At 37.7% G+C, this 25,057-nt stretch overlaps 1 protein-coding gene across 3 annotated transcripts in view; it reads left to right on the top strand.

Annotated features, from left to right (window-relative positions):
* The first annotated feature begins 2,095 nt into the window (after positions 1-2,095).
* Positions 2,096-25,057, top strand: part of dlgap1a (discs, large (Drosophila) homolog-associated protein 1a) — a 92,315-nt gene continuing 69,353 nt past the window's right edge. The window contains exons 1-2 of one of the 3 annotated variants that reach the window (XM_028020853.1): positions 2,096-2,405; positions 18,292-18,380. The gene's annotated coding sequence lies outside the window, so the exon portion shown is untranslated. The remainder of the gene's footprint in view (positions 2,406-18,291; positions 18,381-25,057) is intronic. The other 2 variants (XM_028020851.1, XM_028020852.1) reach the window with 2 other exon arrangements.

Here is a 25,057-nt window from a genome sequence, read left to right on the forward strand (position 1 = left end):
AATCAAACTTGTTTGGAGTTAATCTGCTGATCCGATAATAATTTTCTGTTTTCTTTTTTTAGTGAAAATGAAATTACCCCATAGATGCATTTCATGTACTTCGGCGCACAAACAGATGCGTTACATCTTTATGGTCCTAATTTAGGACATGTTGATAGGCTTTCTTCTCCGTTTCACAGGAGAGAATGAGGGGCCCCTAGATGCCTGTCAGCGTGGTCCCTGGGAGGAGCTGGCTACAGGGTGCCTAGCTGGAGGCTTGGGCAGAGCTTGATCAAAGTTCCAGGCCAAGTCCACAGTTTCGTAAAAGTTACATACTGCAGCTTTAAGTTCACACTTAAACCAACTTCATAGTTAATGCCAGCATCAACTGATTCTATGATATTACTGACTATTTTTTCTACTTCTAACATAAACAGGCAAATAAGTCACTCAGAAATGTTTTTTCACTCCGGTCCCAATCATCATCAGTTCTGATGATGTCACATACATAGCGAGTCCACAACATCCTGAAATTGTAAGTCTGACTTTTTCCTTTGCCATTTTTCTGTACTCTGATTAATTTCTCTATTGTTTTATCCTTTTTTGTAGGTTTCTGTAAAGTGCAGTGAATGTGAATGTTCTGTTGTTGATCCTCACTGTTCATAGGAAGGAGAAATGTCAGTTTGTCTGCAGTAACACTGGAATACTGTGACGTTGTATTAAAACAATATTCTGTCCTTGGTGAAACATTTTTTCACATTTCCTCTAAAATGTGTCTATTGTACTAATTTTCATAAGCATTTTGCCTGTAAACCTTGAGTATATTTGTCAGTTTGTACAATTCTCTGGCAATTATACAGACTGTCAATTGCCAAACTGGCAATTGACAGTCTGTATCCAATATTTTCACATTGGTAAATGTGAATATATTGAATGCACAATATAATAAAAATGTGTTGTAATTGATCATTCTGTGTTCTGGTAGCCTGATGTGTTTGCAGTACTGTAGTGTGTATGAAGCATTAATGTACAAAGTGACAAAGCAGAACAACAAGTAACATTAAGTAATTAACAAGTGTACTTTTTACACTTCATTAACAGGTGTACTTCATTAGCAGTTATAATGAACCAGAAGGAGCATACTATGATCACACTCCTAATATATAAAATATACTGTATATAATGCTTATTTATTTAAAATACATTCTAAATATATTTTAAATGTAATTCTTACACAAAAAATGGTACAATTAAGATATACTAATCAAGCACGTTTATATTACATATAAAGCCATGTACTTAAAGTATACACAGTATAACTTTAGTTATTTAATAAATGCATGTGATAGTACACTTGGTACATTTTAAATTGTGATTTTCTACAATTTAATTACTATTTAAATACATTAAGCACTGGATTAGTTGTTTCAACATAGCAAGCTTCAAGTTGAATAATCCTTAAAAAACCTGTATATTGAAAAAAAGTATATTGATGATTAGTCTGGCTTCAAGTATATTTATTTTTCTCAGGGCCTGCCTCCGTCCAGTCCACAGTCCTAATTTTTTTTGCAAACAATTGATTTATCTAACTTTTAATTTATTATTGCTTTTCTACCAGAAACTATTTCATTTGATCATTTCATTGTGTGTCTGTAGTGGTTAAATGTCTGATTTCCTGTTTTGAACCTTCATTGGATGAAAAGTGTTATATAGTTTTCCGCCAGCTAAGTCATTTTTGGATGCTATCTTGTAAAACTCACATCCTCGCTAAATGAATTAATTTTCATTATCAGATCTTACAAGGAATGTTCTTTCCTCTGAATTTGAGTAAATCTTATGACGTTAGCAAGACACTGCTTCTGTTTTTCTTCCACAATAAAAGTGAAATATTAATTAAAACATCACTTAACGACAGGTTTAATTAGTTCGAGATCTCTGGGGTTTTGGACGTTAGTGCTTTTCAGCAGAGGGTTAGGGTTTGGTGTGCAGTCTTGTAAATAAAGTTCTGTTTTAAAAACAAGCTATGTAGAATTTTGACTAATGCATTACTAAAAAAAATCCTTAAATATTTTTCTGATGCAAAGCCAAAGGTACCATTAGCTGACTACAGCTGAGTGACGGTATGACGTATGCTTAATTTTTCTTTCTTTCTCTCCTCCTGCCCCTTGTCGGTCTTTTATTTTTGGAGCCCATCCTTCTGTTTTCCGGTGCAGTTCTGGCTGTATGCGCTTGATATGCTGCCGCAGATGACGGACCGCAGGCTTGCGCCTCCTGTGCCCGCACATCCCCGCTCACTCTGACACACACGCACGCACACGAACCGACAGTGGCTGTTCTCGCTTCCTGGTCTCCGGAATCAGAGAAGCTTTTGGATTTATCAGCCGGTGTTCTCTCGTTCAGGCGGCGGTGTGTGAGGAGCTGCGGAGGTAAGCTGGAAGCTCTCTTCTCAGACACATGCGGTGCGGTGCGGTTCTCCAGCCTGTCTCGGCGCCCCCTGACTCGCATTGCCCACACGGAGCTCCGCTGATGGAATGTGACAGCCATCATTAACGGCCTTATGCTTCCGATTCACCTGCGCTGGCGTTCATGAAAGCTCCGGCCGGTGCTCTGCTGTGCGCCTCCACAGCTGTCTGTTTCTGCGCCTCTCTCTCTCATCTGCTCACTAATGCTTCACACTAAAATGACGAGAAAGATCCTCAAGCGAATCCTCGAGAATAATAAAAAAAAAATTATGTTTAGCTGTGCGCCCACGCAGTGCGCCGTTCCTCATGATGGGAGGGAAAGTTTAATGGCTCATCTGCAGACTGATTTTTCGGTGGAGGTGATGGTGATCACAGATGTGGTGGGGGGGCTGGTTAGGATCCGGAGGATTTTTCAAGAATCTCTGCAGATATGACTCCTGGGTTATTGTTTTCATCTTCTTGGATTGAAATGTGTGGGTGACGTGACAGATTTCCACTGGAGGGGTTTCCTCCAGTGGAAATCATGGCACCTTAAACAGAGCGCACCTGCGCAGCTGGATGGAAAGGTGGAACCTGGTCCTGCTCCTGATGCTGCTGCTGCCTCCTCCAGCTGACAGGCTGCTGTGATGTCATCAGAGCTGCCTGCATGTACAGAGGAACAAGCATCTTCTGCTCCACTGACAAGTTGTGAGCTCATAGAGGAGAGCATGGCTCAGAGGGAAGTGTGAGCGTAATCTCTTTCTCATTTCCCACTCTGATATGAGCAGACATGTGCTATGAGTAGTTTCCTGTGAAGATTTTTATTCATATGTTCACTCCTTCCTCCTTATCCTGTTCACTAATTGTTAACTGCTCACCTCTAACCACCTCTACTCATTGAAGATGGTTGCATTTACTCAGTTACATTTACTTGAGTAACATTTTGGAAAAATAATGAGTGATCATTTAAATAATTCAACTTATTCAGTAATTGATTAATAGTTAACTGGAGTACACAGAGTCAAAAAGGTCATTTGCAGAAAAAAGTTCTTCTTACTCCCCAGAATTCCTCAAGTGACAGTTTAAGCTTCACTTGTTTCACATTCTGTGAAAAAAATAAAATAAAAAATCTATAAAGCACCTGCTAATTACTATTCAATTATTAATCAGTTAATTTAAAAAATAATCCTCAGATCAAACCTATACTGTATTGATGTTAGTTCAACAGAAAGGACTGAATTTTTCATATGCTGATGTTAGAAGTAGACTGATGAGAGTGAAGCAGTATTATAAAAATCAACGTTTGAAAAAAAAATTATTTGACAGATATTAAGTATACATAAGCAACTGAGAAGTGTCAATTACAAGTACAGCACCTTCAAATTAATTATTTGAAGTTTTTATTATTGATTATAAAAATCTTATTAATATTAAAAATAGTAATTTACCACCTCATATTACTTTTTCTGATTGTTACCAGTAAAATCATGATAGTCTAATATTTGCCCCCTTTGTCACACTATATTTACTGTCTGAACTGACAAATAATAATAGGTAGAAAAAGTTAAGACCATTATTTCATATTTAAGTTATTAAAAACCTGCATTTGGTCAGAGTTGTTGCTACATAATTGAATGATTATTTAACAATAACTGCTAAACACTGATTAACAAACTAATTTTATTTTATCACTATCATCAGGTAACATCAGATATCTACAACATAGAAACAGACATGTTTTTTTGTAAAAATGAATTTTTAGAATAACAAAAAACTACAGAGCCCGTAAGGGGACAAGGAGGGAAAAAAGCCATCCCAACTTGCTTTCTGGAGATCCCGAGAAACTTTTAGAAAATCTTGCATTCCTTTGGGGGGAAAAGGCTTTTTATACACGTTCTGAAAAGCCAGTAGCAGTGGTGGAGTCTAAACGAAAGACACAAAGGATGATTTGCACCATTTCTTACGGTCCACAGATGTCCCAGATGAGGATGTTATGCTAAGAGACACAAAGCTGAAGTTGGTTTATGATTGCAGCTTCCAATTGGGGAAAACTATTTTCACCAACTTCAGTGTCTTTCATCTACTCTAGTTAAAAAACTGCAACATCTAGACTTTTCAAACCTGGAATAGATTTAAAACCAAGTTTGTGATTTGTGAGACTTCAAGATAAGGTGATTTAAGTACTGTATTTGCATCTGGACCACATGAGAACTGAACTCCACCTTCTCAGCATTATTTTCCTGTTTTCCACTTTTAGCTTTCTATTTTCTCTCATTTTTTAATATTCAGTGTAGCAAGATTTGTTAGTTATCAAACAGTATAGCTCAGTTAATTATTCAAAGTAGTTTAAATAGTGTATTTCCAAGGAAACCCAGCAGATTGCATTGAGTCATTGACTTGCAGCATTCACTCCTCTTAGACCAGCAGGTAGTGACAGTAGAAAATGGCAGCATGCATTCAGGGACGGAAAAAATATTCAGAAAGGTAGCTTAGATGTAGAGTATATGCACCATATGAGAAGTCTACAGTCAGTCAGTTGTGGATGTAACGCAGGCGTCCATAAATGCACTGGAAAACACTAAAGCCCTAGCTGGGGCCGAGGCAGTGGAACAAACTGAGCATGAGGTAAGAGAATTAAAGTGACTGGAGCAATATGAGAATCCAACAATAATCATGTATAAAAAAACAGAAAAATATTTCAAGTGATTCATAGCTGTCTTTTCTGCAGTATGAGAGAAGAGCTTCTCATTGAAAAAAATCAAGTAAAAATAAAACCTAAATTCAAAATAAAAATGCTGTAAAATAAGAATGTTGAATTTTTATTATATTCAAAAGTTTGGCAACTTTTATAAGTCCTGCCCTTATTGGCTATGGCATCCTGTGAGGTACAAAACAAAACATTGAAAACTGCATATACCATTATATCAAAACTAAATATAAACAACCGACAGTGTTAATCAAAACAGACAGACATCTAAAAAGAATATGCACAATCTGGAAATTCATTTTAAATAATTTACAGTCAGTTATACCATAATTATTTTTTTTAAAAGAAGATGAGGAAGAGAATGGAAGGACATGAAGTTGAAAAGAATCTCTAGGAGCTTTTGGAAAGCTCTTTTCCTGCTCTGCAGACCTCCCTGAATAAAGCAATAAAAAATAATACAAGTCACACTCATACATGAAAAGACAATCTTATAGAATTGCGTAATTTTTCTATTCAAGGAAAAGTGAAAGTTCTCTGATTATGAAGGGGAGCCGTTTTAAAATATTTTTACTAGTATAAATTTACTTGCTCAAAAATTGCTAAATAGCAAATTAAAGTAACAAAATATTTAACTAAAAATATCTAAATTTACTGAGAAAAATGTTATATCTTGTTGTCTGGTGCAGTCTGTAGCTGCCTCACCCTGTCAGTGGAGCTTTGCTGCTCCAAAAACTCCAAATCACATTTTAAAGAATGAACATTCTGGATGAACTGAGTGGATACATGAAGCCATGAAGTCTACTTTCTTCCCTAAAGACATCTTAAAACTTCTTTTTGTGTGACAAATTAATAGTGTAAAAGAGCGCTGAATTTCCTACTTACTCTTACCGCTGCTGGTGGTGCAATGCATTGTGGGATATCTTGCTGGGTCAAGTCCACAGAAAGATGCATTGGTGCTTCATCGCTAAAATGGGCAGAGGAATAACACATGCAGGCTTTGCCTACTTAAACAGTACTTGGGCCACCATTGATGAGGTTTCACAAATACACAAGCATGGACATGTACGCATATTGAGAAACGACCAATGCAGTCATATTTAGCAACTTTTCAGACTCTTCTAGCGACTGTTTTCCAAACATAACTAATGACAAATCTTTCTTCTGCTATTCAGAACTTTGGCAACACCAATGTGAAAGCAGCAATCACTCTGCAGCAACTGTCTGCAGGCAGTGAGCCCTAACCCCATTCCAAAGCACTAGAAAAGGTCTCACAGTCATCGTTTAGTAATCCCCACCTGCAGCCAGAGCAGAGAGGAGACATTGAGAAACATTGATCGATATGGATTTTCAGCTCTGCACATCTGTGCAATGTGGATACAGAGAGGAGACACAATCTACTCTGTGTCCACATTGTAAATAAACCATGCATGTGCAGAGCTGAAAATCCATATAAATCAGTGCTCACCATGCAACATAGACATCAACCAACTATAGTAGGAAAATTCAGCTGCAGTAGCAGAGGGCAGCACAAAGACTGTTTTAGGCCAAATATTGTAGAATTAAACAAATTCACATAAAAATGTCACAATTTACACACTAGCAAAAGATAGCACCCTTAAGGTCCAATTTACAGAGCTTACTTGCAAAAAAAGATTATTCAGATTTTAGTAAAGAGTAACTAGATGAACTAACAGATCTTTAAGAGCCGGACTTCTTGTCGGATTCTAGGTGATGAAATATTTATTTCTGTCAGGACTCTGGGTTTTTGGGTTGGTTTTGCTTCTCATTTTATTTAGCTTCATGTTTTAGTTCACTTTAGTTTAGCCTTTCATGGTTCTTTTGATATTATTATTTGAGGTATTTAGTGAAATAAGAATTGTCTTATTGCTTTCCTTATTTTCAGTCCTTTATAGTGTTTCTAGGTTTATTTTTTAGTTACCTTAGGTTTTGTCCTTGTTTGTCTGAGTCCATGTCGAACCTTCTTTGATGACTATAGTTTAATTCTATTTTATCCTTCTAGTTATTATATTTCAGCCTCCCTGCAGTGTTTCTAGTAATGTTTATTTCTTAATTTCATCACCCTAGGTTCAGTTATTCTTTCATGTCCTAGTCTACGTATGTATATCTTCCTTTAGTAATTCAAGTTAGGTTTTTTCTTAAGTCATTCTAGCTTCCCCCGTAGTGTTACTAATTCTTATTTTGTCTCTTTAGGTTTGGTTAGGCTTTCTTTAGTAATTCTAGTTAGGTTATTTCTTTGTTTAGATCTCTTAGTTTCTCTAGATCTATGTTCCTTAGTTCTTATTGTTGTTAGATCAGCCTTGTTTCAATTTATGTTTGGTTTTGGTTTCCCTCATATCTTTCTCTCCTAGTTCATCAGGTTTTCCTTACTCTTAGTGTCTTTTGTATTAGTAGTATTTTTTAGTTCCCCGTTTTCTTCCATTTGTGTTCCCAGCAGATCTCCTTAGTTTCTCTGCGCCACCTTCTCCCCGCCCCTCAGCCAGCTCCTGTGCCAATTACTCACACCTGCAATCACTTTTCTCCTCTAGCTAGGCCAGGGGTCCCAAAGTCAGTCCTTGAGGGCTAACATCCTGCATGTTTTAGTTCTCTCCCTGGTTTAACGCACCTGGGTCAAGTGATGGCTCATTGGAAGACCTAAGAAGAACACTAACATGCTGAAAATGTTGTTAGTACTACCAGTGAGAGAACTATAAAATGCAGGATGGCCCTGCAAGGACCGACTTTGGGCACCCCTGAGTTAGGCCATTGTTCCATTTACTACCTCCCAGTATTTAAGCTCTTTTATCCCAGTCACAACTCGCCAGTCCATTTTGTCACCCTGATTGTCACTACCCATGGTTCCCTCCCTGGATGACCTGTTGTTCCCTCGTGTTTCCAGTTTGTTTTGTTTTTGGATTTTCTTGTACCCTTGAATTTTGGATTTTTTGTTGGTTAATTTTCTTCATTAAAACATCCATTTATTTCTACGTCTACTGCCTGCTGCATTTGGGTCCACCGCCACACCCCATCATGACAATTTCATGCAATAAAATGCAAGTCAAGTATTTAAAAATTGTATAATGTGGTTTTCTGGATTATTTTTTACATTGTGTCTCTCACAGTTGAAGTGTACCCACAATAAAAATTGCAAACCTCTCCATTCTTTGTAAGTGGGATAACTTGAAAAATCAGTGATACATCAAATACTTGTTTCCCAATATTTTATAAGTTTGTTTGGTTTAAGTGTTATCTGTGGAGATACTAAAATTATCTTCACTGTTCAATTGGTTGAGTAAAAACAAGTAGTAAAACTGACACAAGGAGCTGTTTGAAGTCTGCTCAATTAACACAAACAGGCAAAGTACTAATGCCTGTTCTTTGGGCCCAGATTCTAGTCTAAATGTTTCTTTCAACATTTATTCAGAAGAAATTTCAGCAGAAGGAGGATGTGTGTGCAGAACTCGTACACTTTGTTTTGTCTACTCACGATTAGCCTTTGATTCTCATGTAACGTGCTATGCTTCTGTGTAAAACAAACAAAGCCTAGAGCATCCCTCTGTTTCTCAACATCTGACTTAAAGTCTATTCAGTTTTATCTTTTCCATAGATGACAAAACTGATAAAATCACCCTTGTGGCTTTGCCACCGAGGAGCTCTTTAATCACCTTGGCGACTTTATCACCAGAGATTGGAAAGCTTGACCCAGAGTTCCCAGTCTCCACTTCCTCGATGGAAGGCATGTTGGTGGGATTTCAGTATCCCAAAGACGCATGCCGCTTGGACTGCCAGTACCCATTAGCTGCTTCTGAGGTCCCACAGGTCAAAAAGGTCCAATAGGTCTCCATCTTCAGTCTGACAGCATCCCTCACTGGAGGTGTCCAGTGTCCACCATCGGGTTCGAGGGTTGCCGCTGTGACAGGCACCGACAACCTACTGGCCAAAGCTCCGATAAGCCGCCTTGACAATAGAGGGCTGGAACATGGTCCACTCAATGTCCCGCTTAATGTATTCAAAGTTCTCCCAGAGGTGAGAATTAAAGCCCTGTCTCATGGTAGACTCTGCCATTTCAGCAACAGCAGATCCTCACAATACATTTGGACCAACCAGGTCTGACCCGCAGCCTTCACCACCACCGGAGCCAACTCACCAACAGGCAGTGGTCAGTGGACAGCTGTTCACCTCTCTTTGCCCAAGACATGCAGTCCCAAATCCGACGTGATGACAACAAAGTTTATAATCGAACTACAGCCTAGGGTGTCCTGGTACCAAGTGCACATATGACTCCCTTATGCCTGAACATGGTGTTCGTTATGGACAATCTATGACAAGCACAGAAGTCCATTAATAGAACACCACTAAGGTTCAGCTCATGGGGGCCATTACTCCAAACCATGCCCCTCCAGATCTCACTGTCATTGCCCATGTGAGCATTGAAGCCCCCCAACATAATAAGGCTGTCCACTGGAGAGAGAAGGGGCTACTGGAGAGAGTAGGGGCACTCTCCAGTACCCCCTCCAAGGACTCTAAAAAGGGTGGGTAATTTAAACTGCTGCTTGGGCAGAAGCACAAGCAACAGTCAGAACCCGTCCCCCCACTTATAGGTGGAGGGAGGCTACCCTCTTGTTCACCTGGGTGAACGCCAATGTACAGGCACTAAAATCGGGGACAACAAGTATGCCCACTCCTGCCTAGCGCCGCTCACCAGAGGCAACTCCAGAGTGTAAGAGTGTCCAACCCCTCTGAAGGAGACTGGTTCCAGACCAGAGCCCTGTGTTGTGCTGATACAGACTATTTCTAGCTGAGAATATTAAACAGCTGAAAATCATAAAGCAATCTCTAAATTAACTCAAATTATTTAGTGAAAAAAAAAAGTTTCACAGATGTAAAACAGCTCAGAACAGTGGACCTCCAGTATCTGCAGGGCAGGGGGCCACAACCATCTGTAAATAGCTATTCAACTTCCTTCTGGAGTTTGGCATGCTGCAGATGCCTGTTTGGTGCTCAGGTGGTGAGTTCTCCAAAAGCACCCGAGGAGAGTAATTAGCCAGGCTTAGGTTGGTTTCTAATCCGTCTTCCGGCCTATAAATTTTGTTAGGTGCCGAGACTGAACACTGTTAAAGGATTCCGAAGGATTGTGGTCTGCCTGACCTCACATATTGTCTCATGATACTTTCTGTGAAAACAAGGAAATGTATTGCTGATTAATGAATTCTCTTTTTAAGAAACAGAAGTGTTATTTGCGTAGCAATTTTTCAGCAACAAAGCAGTTCAAACTGCTTTTTTTTATTAAGAAATAGATCAAGTAGCTCTAAATATTCTGCATTAACTGTCATGAAAAATGTGACTTTAGTGGAATACTTGGTCAGTTTATTAAGTTTTTAACAGCATTTCATAGTTAAATTAATATTACTTTTTTCTTCACTGTTTGAACAGCTTTCTGATACTCTGTTGTGAACTCTTCGTACATCTTAATACAGCAATGTAAAACAACACAAGAACAAATATGTCATTTAACTCCCATTTACACAAAATATCATATCCACCTTAATATATACCATGATGCATTGTATTCACAGTAACATGCCATGAAAACAAATAAAGGTGGTTTTGGTGTATTATTTAATAGCAAGGATTAGCAGTATGGAAAAAAACCCTCAATAAGAAGAACAATCAAAATTTAAAAGAATAAACAAGGAGGGGAGTTGTATTGCTATAAAATGTAAAGGTCTATATTCAGCAATGTTTAATTAAAATATGTGCAGTTATGTGTGAGACACACAGAACACACTTTCCTGATGAATATGTCCAAATAGATTCAGATAATATCTTTCTAATCTTGGTGAGTCGTATATACATGGTGATTCCTACTAAAACAAATTATTTGAGCATTACTACGACCGGTTGCGTCGTGAACAGTTCGCAATATAGGTAATTCTTGTTATACCCTGCCTTGCATAACATTTACATTTCAGTGCATTTGTGAAACAACAACTTGAAATATCTCACTTCTGGCTTTATGTATTTGTAAAGTAGCCTTTGAAGCTTTCTTACCTTTTAAGGGTGTTTTTTTAGATAGGGCCATCTGATTCCTGAAATATCATAGCTCATCTTATAGCTGACTCTGTGGATGCTGTTGCTACTGGCTGCAGAAAATGTTTCGTCTGCAACTCATTTTAGGCATATTTAGGCATCAGAGGGTGTATATATTACTCTCCATCATTTTAGCTGGGCAGTGACAGAAGTTAGCTCTGATACAACAGGTAAAAAAGTTGGATGGTGGTATGCTGTTATCTGGGAACTTCAGACTGCCGGTTCTGGACCTCATGTGTGACAGAATGTAACACATTCTTTCTGTAAAGAAATCAAGGTTTTAAGCACAGGTAGTTTTTGGTCTTTTCTATTTTGAACTAACCATGGACAGAAGTTGGAAACTTACAGAAATCTTGTTTTAACACAAGCTATTGGCTTCTATGTAATGATTCTAAAACTAAGTAACCTGAACACCTTGATGCTCCAAAGCAGACTTCGGAAGTGAGGGGAGGGTGAACTGATCAGAGCGACTGCACTTGTTTTCCAGAGGTATTTCTGCCAGCACTTGGCTTCTACTTGTTCAAGTCAAGCTAGTTTGTATGTGAAAGTAGCACACCTGGTCAGGCCTCATAGTCAGCTGAGTTTGCAAAACTTGAAAATAGTTGGCTCAGAAGCAGACCATCTCTTCTCTCTCCTGCTGTATTTGTTGATTTGATCAAATTGCTGACTTCAATTCATGCCACATAATTTATATCACAACAAAGTTTATGTCATAAACTTTGTTTCCTCTTAGACAGGAGCAGACTTAAAGTGTGCAAAAGTCTAAATGCTTACCAGTTTTCTCTGTACATGGAAGGCTACCTGATGATGGATCAATTTCTCCATGCCTACTAATGATTGCATCTTATTAATCTTACTTAAGAAATATGAACATTAACCTTCTTACCTGGTAAAAGGTGTTTGCTGCAAATCCGTGTATAAGCTGAGGGCTGCCAGTCTGTATGATTGATGGCTGCTATTCATCGCCATCCTCTTTATTTTTCAAAAGGTTTATGATAAAATTACAAGTTCTTTTGCATCTTTGTCTGTTTGTGCAGCTGACCACTCAGCAACCTATGATCATTTTTACAATGAAACCATCTAAATAAATACAATATTAGGCTTTAGAAGTGTCTTTTTTTTTTTTTTTTTGCAATCTTCACAGGAGTTAACAGGTGCATAGGTTGGACGTCATAGTGGTGTGGGCCACTTTATGAAGTGTTTGACATCATGTGCCAACGATCAATATGGCAACAATTTAAGGTTGGCTGCTATAAAGTTAGGATGGAATGAAAATAGTTGACACTGCCTTTCCAGTATTCCTGTACAAGTTATATGCCCAAAGTATTACACAGAACCCATAATTTCTGAAACACTCTAGTCCGGACTAGGGCATTGTACAGGGCCTCTGGGGCCTTTGTAGCCTCCAACATCATTGAGGACCACTGTTCTAATGACGTTTAGAACATAAGATGGCAGAGGCTTGGGGATGTGTTAACTGATGATGCCATTTTCCTCATGATTATCTTCATTTAGGACTCAAATTAAAGGCAGCATATGTGCTGTTATTTTGGTTGTACAATGGTCTGAGAAAGAGAGCAGTTAGAAATGACAGTATACATTAAGGTTTGTTCCTCTGCTTGTCTGTGCTGCAAAGCCTCAGCTGGTCTCACCCCCCATGTGGGAACCAGGTTGTTGCCGGCAGCACAACAGCAGAAGTAGGGTGCAGGTTTTAGAGTTTTATAGCTAGGTGAGGAGCTTTCAGTTTCTATTGCTACATTTAAAGTAAGGAGAGAGGTATACATTACCAGTCAAGGCTGAACTGAGACAGATGGCATATTTTGCCTTGAAATGTTTGGACACTGATTGCAGTTATAAAATTATGCTGTTTTGAAGGAAAATGTTGCGTCTCTTTTCTGCACAGTGAGAGGAAAGTTCATCCTAACAGATTTTCCATGTCCCTCTTTCATTTACTGCCACCCCAGGAAAAGACCTGCTATATTAGAGCAATTGTGAGATCAACTGAAGTGTGTCATTTAAAAAAAGTACCAGTCCAAAACTTACAGTTATTAACATACTCATTTTTTTTTTAATTTAATGACTGGTTTCAAATCAAGCTTTACAGATATTGTAAGTAAATATTCCAAGCAATTTAAGCATTTTTTAAATACTGATTCCTAACTTTACCAAAACTAGGGTGTTCCCTGATCCACTTTTTTCACTTCATATCCCGATACAGATATCTGCATTGGGATAGCACGTCTTCTTTAGAGTACTTTGTTCCCCCACCATGTGTTGTTAGGTCAGTTAAGTTTCTCAATAAAACACACAAAGGGTAAATTAGACTAATAAAGTATCTTATAATTTGCTGGATTAAAATTGGAGGGAAAAAAAATCTATTTTCCTGCCTTTAAAATACAGGCAAGACTAAGGGCTAATCTTACAGCAACAGAGTTTGAGCTAGCTTAACTTGAATTGCTGAAAGCTAACTTTACCTAGAAAGAAAAATATAGGCAATGTTTTCTTCTAAAGAAAAACTAAATTTAATAAGAAACATATTTCTATTAGGGGACGTACTTCTGCTTCATTTTACACAGGAGGTCTTGTAAATTGTGTTATGAAGGTGTGCAAGATGAAGATTTCTTCTTCATATTTTAATCACGCTGCATTCCAGTTAGTGCACTGCTGCCTCTCACTGGTGGAGATGGCATATTGCGCTACTTAAAACAAAACCTTGAATAATATGTTTCAAATGCAAAGTTCATAAGTGCTTTGTAGACATTTGCTGGAATACTATAGAATCAATTAGATGAAGAAAGTTAAGACTAACTACAAATGGCAGAGTGTTGTGGTGTTGCTCAGCAGCATCAGACGTAGTTTAGGTTCAGTTCTCCCTTTACTCTTGTGCGTTCTCTCCTTCTCCACCACATACAGCAAATTTTGTCACATGCATATTCAGAGCTCCCCTTCTGTCCTTTTCATGCAATAACAGAACATAACACAGAGCAATTTAATAACACATAAAGCCCAGAGTTACATGTAGAAATGACAGTTTAGTGATACTCAAGAAGGTGAGCAGCAAGGAGACAGACTCGGGTAGATGACGAGGAAACAATCACGACAAGGATCCGATGGGAGCAAGGGACACAGGAGAGTTTTAATACACGAGGGATAATCAGGGGAACAGGACACAGCTGGGCTCAATCAGGGGTGTGCACGACAACACAGGGACTAAATTAACAGAAAAACATACACAATATCCAAATGCTCACAACGACTCTATTAGCATAAAATTAACTCTGCTTTTGCACAAAGTATATTAACACAGAAACATTTAGCACTTTTGAATTTGCTAATTTGCTGTGTATTGTTTCCAAAAAATACAAAAGCCCAAATAGTGTACATTTAAAAAATCCTTCTAACTCTAATTTATGTCTCATATGTCACAACTGAACCCAGATCCAAAGAGTTCCAACATGTTTTTATATGTTTACTGAGTCATTAAAAGAGAAAGGCCTACAAACTGGGCTAGTCTTGTAAATTTAATCTAAACAACTTTACATTAGCGCAACCAGCTAATGTAGCCTCTCAAAATGCTCACTACTGGGCGTGCTGTGGTAGCGTGACCCACGTTTGGAGGCCTCGAGTTCTCACCGTGGCCGTCGCGGGTTCGATTCACAGACCCGGCGACATTTATTACATGTCTTCCCCCCTTTCCTTCTCCCTTTCCTGTCAGCCTACTTTCATAAAAGGGACACTAGAGCCCACAAAAACACCCCCTGGAGGGGAGAAAAAATAAATAAAAAATGCTCACTACTGTCATATGCAATAATGATGAATATTATTAAAAGTCAACGTATTTCAATAACATAATTTACTAACGAAGACACATTTTATTGATTAATTACAAAATGTAATTATCAATTCTGCTTAGATTAATGAAAACATAAAAGTTTTATTTTTTCTTACTTTACTTGGACAGTAGAGGTCTGTCATCACAAATATGCCATTTTAGACTTACATCAAATCCTTCCTGCTGGAACAAATTATCCTGCAGAATGTAAAAAGCAGTTCAGCAAAGAAACAAAATATTTTCTTGTATGTGAAACATACAGAGAAGTTTTATACCAAAGTCAGAAAACTGTACAGACTCAACATCCTGGAGCACATATTATGTTACCTAAAGCATATCTAAGAGAAAATGTTTGATTATCTCTCTGTTATATTTTAAGTCTCTGTTATATTTTAAGTCTCTATAGAGAATTGTTGTTCAAGAAGACAATTTATCTGCATAGATCTTATTGTTTGTTTATTATGAGAACAGAAGTTTTTAAATAGCTACTTGAATTTAAGAGTTTAATTTCTACAATAAAACAGGTCCACGAGGCGGCTCTAAAGCTGGCTCATGTAGCATTTCATGAATAATTAGTTTATGTCCTGAAACAATGTGTGTTCATGTTTATGTAGCTCAGCAGTGCTGAAGTGGAGTTCTAGGAACAAACTGCTCTTCTGACTGAATTATGTTCCATTTAAAAGAGCAATGGCAGGTAAATTAATGAGATGACCTATTTGGCCATGCCAATTTTTTTCACGTTCCTCCATACCAAAATTAAACCAAAGCATTTCTATGAAGATGAGAAGTTCTTTTTGATATCATAAACATTGCCTTTCATGACAGTCATATTTTGTCTATGTAACTCTGGGGTGTATAATATAAGTAGTTAAAATCGAGTGTTAAAACAAAGTGTTTCTGTACCAAATCTGGAGGTGCTAAAATGGAATTAATAACTCTTGAATTCTTAACTCTGAACTCTTAAAGCGGCTATAATACTAAAAGAGTTAATTCACTGACTCCGCCCCCAGAATCTCAGGTTCCCACCAAAGCAAAGCAACAGAAGCCAAGTCATTTCAGAACTATTTGCTTTCCACATGTCTGGGTTGTTCACCATGCTTGGTAAGTATTTTTTTTTTGTATATTTTTTTCTGAGATGGTTTATACTGCTGTTATTTGGAGTTGAGACCAACCTGTTTGATAGACGTCACGTTCGCCACATTGCTCGGTGATAGGATATTTAATTTAGCATGCCGAAATTCATTGTTTGTGGGGTATACCTTTAGTGTTGGAAAAAAATTGAGCAGGTGAACAATGAGTCAAACTCTTGACTAACTTAAACAGATCTGTAATAACTTGGATTATGTTTTTTCAAGATCTTGAATATTTACATGAACATTGGTCAGATTTATCAACCTTTCTGATCCTGAGTTTTTTCTTTGAAAAACTGCAAAATGCTTTTTCATGTTGAAAGCATATTCTGCACTGATACCACAAATAATTTATGTTATTTGTCATTATTCCAGTTGTTGTACTTTCTCATATGGATTTTGCATTAAGTTTTTATTCTTAATTGCCTTTTTTCTAGATATTAAGGCCAGTTTGGTTGAGGATGAATCGCCAGTCGTTGGCATCATTTGCTCTCATCCCCTAATCCACTCAACGCTTCTCCCACGATTCATGCTCAGAAAATGGTTATGTAAGTCTTAACATCTCTGAAATTCAACATCTCTGTAATGGAGGCTTGTTGTTACTTAGAGTTGTGATAAAAATGTATTCCTTTATTAAATTTTTCATTATGTATTTTTGTTTATGATCCAGAGACCAACACTGGCTGTCTTACTTGGAGACTCAAGATTGTCCAACACAGTACCTATGAGGAGCACGTTGATGTCCCCACCCGACAACCCAAAGACAATCTGTTAGTGAATGGACAGCTCTTTAAGAAGTGCAGAGAGGCCCTGTCTCTTATTAGATATTCAACAGAAACACAAACTGGGTAAGAAATCATGGTACTGAATACCAGGTTGGCCTGTTCTGTACTATAATATCCAGTGATCTACTTGTGCTAAAAAAATAAATAAATAAATACAATATCTTATTACATGAACAGCATGCATTACTTTCTCCACCTTGTACTTTGAACAACTTCATGCATATTGTATTTAAGAAAAATGTATTATGCAAACTGTTTTTTGCATTGACCAGCTGACATGTCAAACCTTTTGATGAGCAATATTTGAATGAAAGCAACATGTAAAACATGAAAGTGTACATTATTAAATGTTACATGTTTTCTAATTATGGTGCATGTTTTGAAATAAATGCATTTCAGAAAATTGTTGTCTCTTTATTAAATGTTTATTTTCCAAATAATTTCTAAAAGTTCAAAACAAAAAAATGCTTATCTATTTAGTATTATTAAAAAAAAACTCTTATGAAGTAGAGTTCATATTATATACTCATATAGATACATTAAAAGTGTGAAAGTCAAATCTGACAGAGTTAAGTTGGGCCTGCTGGATTTGCTGTGTATATTTGCAGTATTTTGGTTATCATGCTGTACTCACTTATGACTTTGTTTTGTTTATTTAAATTAAAAATAGATCCAGACTTTATTTCTAATTGTACCCAATAAAAAGTCTAATGATGAAGATGCCGCCTTATTGAACAAAACTGGTCTTGTCTAACACTTCCACCTCTTGTGAAACAGCAATGGAAAGTAAATCATAAGAATTTGATAACTGCTAATGGCATATTAATAAAAGTAATGAATTCTTTACTAGATTAAATTTGATCATGATTGATCCAAAATCAAGACCCTATTTCTTTTTCACCGATGTTACAAATGGATTAGTAAGTAATAAACATGAAATATCTTATAGCTACAATAAGCTACAAGATTTTTTAACTTTTATTCAAAAATCTGTGTTTTTACATATTTGTTAACTGTCACTATGTCGTGAAAGTATGTTATGAGACAGATAACCTATCTTATACTTCCTCCCTGAGCTACTAAAGCAATAGGCAAAAATGCACCACTCACGGTCAAAAATAACCAATCAGAGACAAAAGAAGGTCTTAGTGTTGTTAATCATTCTTGTACTCGGTGTACTAATGGTGAAGAAACAGGAAAACTGGCTGGCTTGATAGATGAATGGATGGATGGATGCAGTCAAGAATCTCCCTAGAAAAATCATTTAATGATATGACTTCTAATTCAATCTAATGCCAGTTTCTTTTCTATCTTGTTTGTGTTTTCCTAGATAACTGGTGGTAATATGAGACCTGTTAGAGGGAGATGTCAGTCCCTTCCAACTTGCACCCAATCTATAATGATGGGGATTTAAACACGGTGAGTGAACATGGACTACATTTACTCATATATTTGACACGAAACAACCTTGTCAGGATGTCTTCAGTTGCTTATAGTCAACAGATTTTCAGCAAGCATTAATATTTACTTTAGTCACACATTTTATGATGTTGTGCTTAACTGAAGAATGAAAGTAATAAAGCTTGTTTTCAAGTATGGTAAAATTCTCCCCTAAAAAGGTGCATGTATTTGTTGTGAAATAAATGGCAACAAACATATAAACCGTCTTTTGTGTAGTATGTACACCTCTCTGTGTGCTTCAGTTTTTATGGATTTACGGATTCAGAGACTTTTTATGTGGAACATTACTCCAAAGCATTTGTCGACAGTATAAAAGAAAATTTCAGCTTGGGAAGTTGAAATACATAGATGCAATGCTACTTGACACTATTGGCTGCCGCTTTGAGTCTGCATGGACCTCTGAGGAGCATGCCTGAATATGTTGGAGGCAGAGTTTTCCCTAGACTCTACCCCAGGGGTGGGCAACTCCAGGCCTCGAGGGCCGGACTCCTGCAACTTTTAGATGCATCTCCACTTCAACACACCTGAGTCAAATAATGAGGTCATTAGCAGGACTCTGGAGAACCTGACTGCACTTGGGAGGTGATTCAGCTGCTGGATTCAAGTGTGTTGGACCAGGGAGACTTGCAAGAGTTGCAGGACACCGGCCCTCGAGGACCAGGATTGCCCACCCCTGCTCTACCCTCTGCCTACATCCCCCAAAATGCTGTGCGGTTCAGGATCAGAGTTCAGTGAAATTATTAAACTAACATAGGATGAATATAGTTTCATAATTTCGATCAAACGTCTATTACGATAGAGTTCATTATTGTTTTTCACCCGGCTCTAATCTGCGGGGCATAAATGGAATCTGTATCTGACTGGATACCAAACTATGAGGGGCCGTTTAGGACAAAATTTACGTTTTGTCTCTCACACACTACCAAAAAGTCTCCCATACTCCAAAAAAGTAGCCACGCACACTCCAAAAAATTACGTTTTGTCTCTCACACACTACCAAAAACTCACGCATACTCAAAAAATAGCCACGCACATTCAAAAAATACTCAAATTGCGTATACACACACTACTAAAATGTCACACACACACACACAAACGTTAACTTTCTCGCTCACATACACTACTACCAGCTCGCTCACATACACTACTACCAGCTCGCGCACATACACACAAACGTTAACTTTCTCGCTCACATACACTACTACCAGCTCGCTCACATACACTACTACCAGCTCGCTCACATACACTACTACCAGCTCGCTCACATACACTGCTAACAGCTCGCACACACACAGACGTTTATCTCTCACATACACAAGACTAAAGTTGAACACACACACAGTACTAAGACTCGTTTTATGTATGTGTGAGAGCGAGACTTTTTTTGAATGTGTGAGAGCGAGACTCTTTTTGAATGTGTGAGAGTTGTCACGGAAGAGGCGGGGCATAATTTTTGGATCAAACTGCGCATGCGTAGATCCTAAACTATAAGTTTCGATTGTTGACTCACTGTATGTTCTATTACTTAGTATATTTGTGCTTTTAAATATATATAGAACGTTTAACTTTCTTGTAGATTAAATGTGCTATAGAAATAAATGAATCTGATTGATTGATTAAAAATAGCAAAATTGCTGTAGTACAATCTGTCCACTGGGTGCCAGTATTACAGGAATTATTAACCGGCGCCAACTAGTGCCGAAGAAGAAAGAGTTTGCTATACCGAACATGGCTAACTCTAATTCGAAACGAGAGAGAATTGGTCAGGCAGCTGCCATTTTAAACAATTAGAGTTAATCTACTCTACTCTGAAAGTTAACGTTTGTGTGTATGTGCGCGAGCTGGTAGTAGTGTATGTGTGCGAGAAAGTTAACGTTTGTGTGTATGTGCGCGAGCTGGTAGTAGTGTATGTGCGCGAGCTGGTAGTAGTGTATGTGAGCGAGAAAGTTAACGTTTGTGAATGTGTGAGCTGTTAGTACAGTGTATGTGAGCGAGCTGATAGTAGTGTATGTGAGCGAGAAAGTTAACGTTTGTGTGTGTGTGTGTGACATTTTAGTAGTGTGTGTATACGCAATTTGAGTATTTTTTGAATGTGCGTGAGTAATTTTTGAGTGTGCGTGGCTATTTTTTTGAGTATGCGTGAGTTTTTGGTAGTGTGTGAGAGACAAAACGTAATTTTTTGGAGTGTGCGAGGCTACTTTTTTGGAGTATGCGAGACTTTTTGGTAGTGTGTGAGAGACAAAACGTAATTTTTTGGAGCGTGCGTGGCTACTTTTTTGGAGTATGCGAGACTTTTTGGTAGTGTGTGAGAGACAAAACGTAATTTTTTGGAGTGTGCGTGGCTATTTTTTTGGAGTATGCGAGACTTTTTGGTAGTGTGTGAGAGACAAAACGTAAATTTTGTCCTAAACGGCCCCTCATACCAAACTGCATCAGTAGATCTTTTCCTGTCTGCTACGCGATCTAATAACCCACTGGGATTCTGTTGTTTGATCACCACTAAGAGTTGGCTTGATTTATCGTTTCAAACATAATGTACAATGCATGTTGTTCCAATCAATGTCGTTTTACAGACTGATTAATGAGCAAACACACCAGATGAGTACACCACTCCCCCATCTTCAGCCTATAGAATAATGAAGGATCTCTTTCATCCATCCATCCATGCATGTATAATTACGTTATCAGTGGTGAAGCCACAGGGCAACATTCCAAGGGGAAACTTCAGACATCCCTCTCCATAACCACACTCCCCAGCTCATTATCAGAGATTATAAAAAAAAAACCTGACAATAATCTTAGCATTCATAAGCAACATTAGCTGGTATTGACATTGCTTTAGCAATCCTGTCTCCTGTGGGGTGTTTTACCAACCTGAGACTGCTGAACACATGACTCATAGCAAGATTGTGCCTATAAAAAGGAGCAGTAATAACTGCCTGTGGTTGAACCACAAACTAGAGAAATGACATTTACAGTGGGCATTTCTGGCCTTTCTCCTGATTAAAATAAAAACCTCTCTGTGCTGTCTCTATGCCTGATGTCTCCTCCTCAATGATTGTACACAAATGTTTTTTTGTGTTAAAGGCTTGTGAGGTATCAGAGCATTTAGAAAATTAAAAGAAAAAAAAATATATAGGCAATAAAAGGGGAAAATAGACCTGCATAACCTGTATTGAAGCAATATGAATCATGAATTTATTTCTTATAGGCAGCAACAAGAAAGCATTGAAACTCCACCTCTTAATGGCGGAAAGTTGACATCTTGAAGTTGAGATAAGAAAACTATTTATTATAGATTGGCTCTACCAGCAGAAATTGACAGATCAATTATACCACTGCGACATAACACTTATGGCATTATCACCATTATATTAGCCATATCTAAATTCATTTTGTAGTGTATTTTTTCTCAATTTTACACAAACCGATACATGCATATCCATTCACTTACAGTAAGCAGCTTTACACCTCGATTCTTTCTCGCCCTTATACACAGAAGTGCATGAGAGAGTGTTTTATTGTCTAAGACATTCAGTCTAAAATAATCAGGCTACACAATTTGTGGGGACCATGACAAGAGGAGATGAGTGCTGAAAATATGATTCATCCTTCTTTCACAGTCAGCTGGTTGTTTCCGTCCCCACCTCCTTCACACATCCCACTACTGAGCTGTTCCTTTCTGTCTGTCTATTGTAGGCTTTACAGGCATGCACAAACCCTGGGTCTTTTTTTCAAGGAAAGGAGAACTGCAGAGCTGATCTCTCTTCAGATACGAAGACAGGGAGGTTAAGCCTACGCTCTGCTCCTCTCGTCTCAGTTTTTCCTCCTCATCTCTTTTCTTACTGGCTCCAAGGGCTGTGTTGAATCATAATAGTCAGTGGGCGAACAGTCAGGAGCAAAAAAATCCTTTCCACATAGTTTGTGACGTACATCTTTGACGGAATTGGGGTCTTATTGGGTGGAGTGATGAGAGAGATAGAGAGAGGGACTGTGACATCCATCAGTATTTTCTCAGCTCTCCATTTTACTCTGAGATTCTGTTTTGTCTTTTTGCTCAGATGAAATCATCTCCACTGTCTTCAGAGCATGAGTTACATAATGACAAAAATCAGAGCTGTTCATAGTGGATGGTTTAATCTTGACACTAAATTTTTAATTTTAATTTAATTTAATTGGTTTATTTGGTAGGGACAGACATACAGCGACATAGACAAACTGAACAAACTGCAGTCCCATGTTTACGTCATAGTGCAATAGCAACAGCTAATTCGCAGCACTTGTCCCTAGATGGGCGTTTAAAAAAAAAAAAACCTCTAAAAGTTAATGTAATAATCGAACAAACAGTGAAACATGAAACATCAAAAGTGGGTACAGTTCTGTTTTTGACATAACCAGAGTTTTGTTTGCTTCTTAAACATACTAAAACTGGTTACAGACTTTAAATCAACAGGAAGTGAAGTGCAGGTGGCAATACATGAAAATAATCATGTATTACCACCATACATTCCAGGTGGTAAGAGGAAGAAATGTATCCCAAGATATTCTAAAAGAAGCAAAAATTAAAAAGGGGAGATATTGTAGATGGGTACATTTTGTGATTTCCATATGGTTTCTGCAATATGCCAAGAAACTTTGCTTGTTGCATCCTTCATCAAACATAAAGATATTGAGACTGAATTCAATTTAATAAATGTAAAAAGTTTAATAACGAACTAGACAGGCTGAAGTCAATTTACCATTGACCAATAGTCAATAGATATAATAACAAGCCAAAGGTTCACACCCAGGAAATAAGTCAGGAATGGAAGAGGTATCCAAATCACAAGGCAGAGGCAAAGTCAAAAGGAAAAAAGGTGTCAAAGCGACACTAGAGGCAAAAATACCAAGGAAAAGCAGACAGAAACTAAGGCTGCGGTCACACAGCAGGCAAATGCTTCCTAAATTTGACATTTTCACTGCACTCTCAACTACTCAATTCTGATCTTTTCACCAAAAAAAAGAAAAAGAAATCTGATTTGTGCCACTTCCATATTTGGAACTAGTGATGGGAAGTTCAGCTCTTTTCTGTTTGTGTTCAATGTTCTCTATGGGAAGTTGTTCTTTCGCAAAAGCAGGAATTCTTACTTTTGTGTAATATTTTAATCAAACTTTTAATTTTTATTCAACACAAAAACAGATGAACAAAACACTGCAAGCAAATCTACCAAACAAACCCTTAATGATAATAATAATATATTATTGCCTTATACAGTAAGTTGTATAATATCTTTAAAAACTGGAGCAAAAACTACAAGTGTCAGTTATATTTATGTATTTATGAGTTTTTGCAACTCACTGTCCTCCCTACCTTTATATAGTGTGCTCACTGTTTGTGGGGTTTGTGAAGACAGAGCAGAATTCACAAGAAAAAACATATTCACTGATTTAGGATTATTTTTGATGTTCATGAAAGTGAAAAGTTAATAGCAGGAGAAAAAGAATGATTAGTCGATGGCAGCATCATCTCAGGTCCTCCAGGAAGGAATCACAGTCAAACTGAATGACAGACCAGTTGTAGCTTCTATGGAAAGACAAATAACTGAGACAAGACAAAAATTTAACAGTGTAACTGCAAATAATGTAAATTGGAGAGTAGAAGAAGAAAGTGAGGAAAATGGGGTTAGTTTGCCTTCCAGAGTAGCCTAAGCCTAGAGCATCGTAACAACAGAAATAACTCAGGATAACCTAATTTCTAATGTTGACAATATTCCAGAGATGAAAAAAGAAAATCCTAAATACTTGTTTAATATGGGATTTAGATGACATATCCTGATCTAAACTAACACAAAGACTATTGACTTTATCATTGGAGACCAGTTTAAGCCAAGTGATTGATGAAGCAGTTTCTATTTCAGAGGTTCAGATCCAAAAACCATATCTCAGAATTTAAAATAGCTGAGTATCACCAGCATTACTGGAAGTTTATCATGTGCTGCCTATTGATTTTTCCAATTGGAAGTATAGTAAAAAGAATAGGACTAATCACTGAGCCCTTTGGTACCAGTATCCGAGGAAATATGCATTTTAAAGCTTTCTACTCAATCAGTTTTGTAGGCAATCTCACTTCCACACTTTAGATCTGCATACAACTTCATAGATTTGGAGTGGCCACTCCTAAACATTGACTGTTGTCCTTAAGCCACATTGACTGGATGCTTAGGGTTACACCAATCTGTATCCTCACTATTACTTCCTGGTTGATGGCCTTAGATGTTGCTTCAATATTTCCATATAATGTTCTTTCCTTATGACCTAGGTTATTTTATGAAGTGCACCAGTTCCTCCTGCAGCAAAACTCCACCCCACAGCACTTCCATTCTTCACAGTTAGGATGGCACAAGCATCCCCGTTTTTCCTCCAAATGTAACAATGGTCATTATGCCCAAAAGGTTCTGCTTTAGTTTCATCAGACCACAGGACATGTCTCCATAAAGGAAGATCTGTATCATTGCATTTGCAAACTACAATCTGTCTTTTTATGTTTCTAGTGAAGTAAAGGTTTCTTCCTTCACAGAGTGGCCTATGTTGCTACAGGACAGTTTGTGAATAATGACACAATGTCTTACCAGCTTCAGCAGCATCTGGGGTCAATC

This window comes from Xiphophorus couchianus, chromosome 6 (assembly GCF_001444195.1).
Source record: "Xiphophorus couchianus chromosome 6, X_couchianus-1.0, whole genome shotgun sequence".
Lineage (NCBI taxonomy): Eukaryota > Metazoa > Chordata > Actinopteri > Cyprinodontiformes > Poeciliidae > Xiphophorus > Xiphophorus couchianus.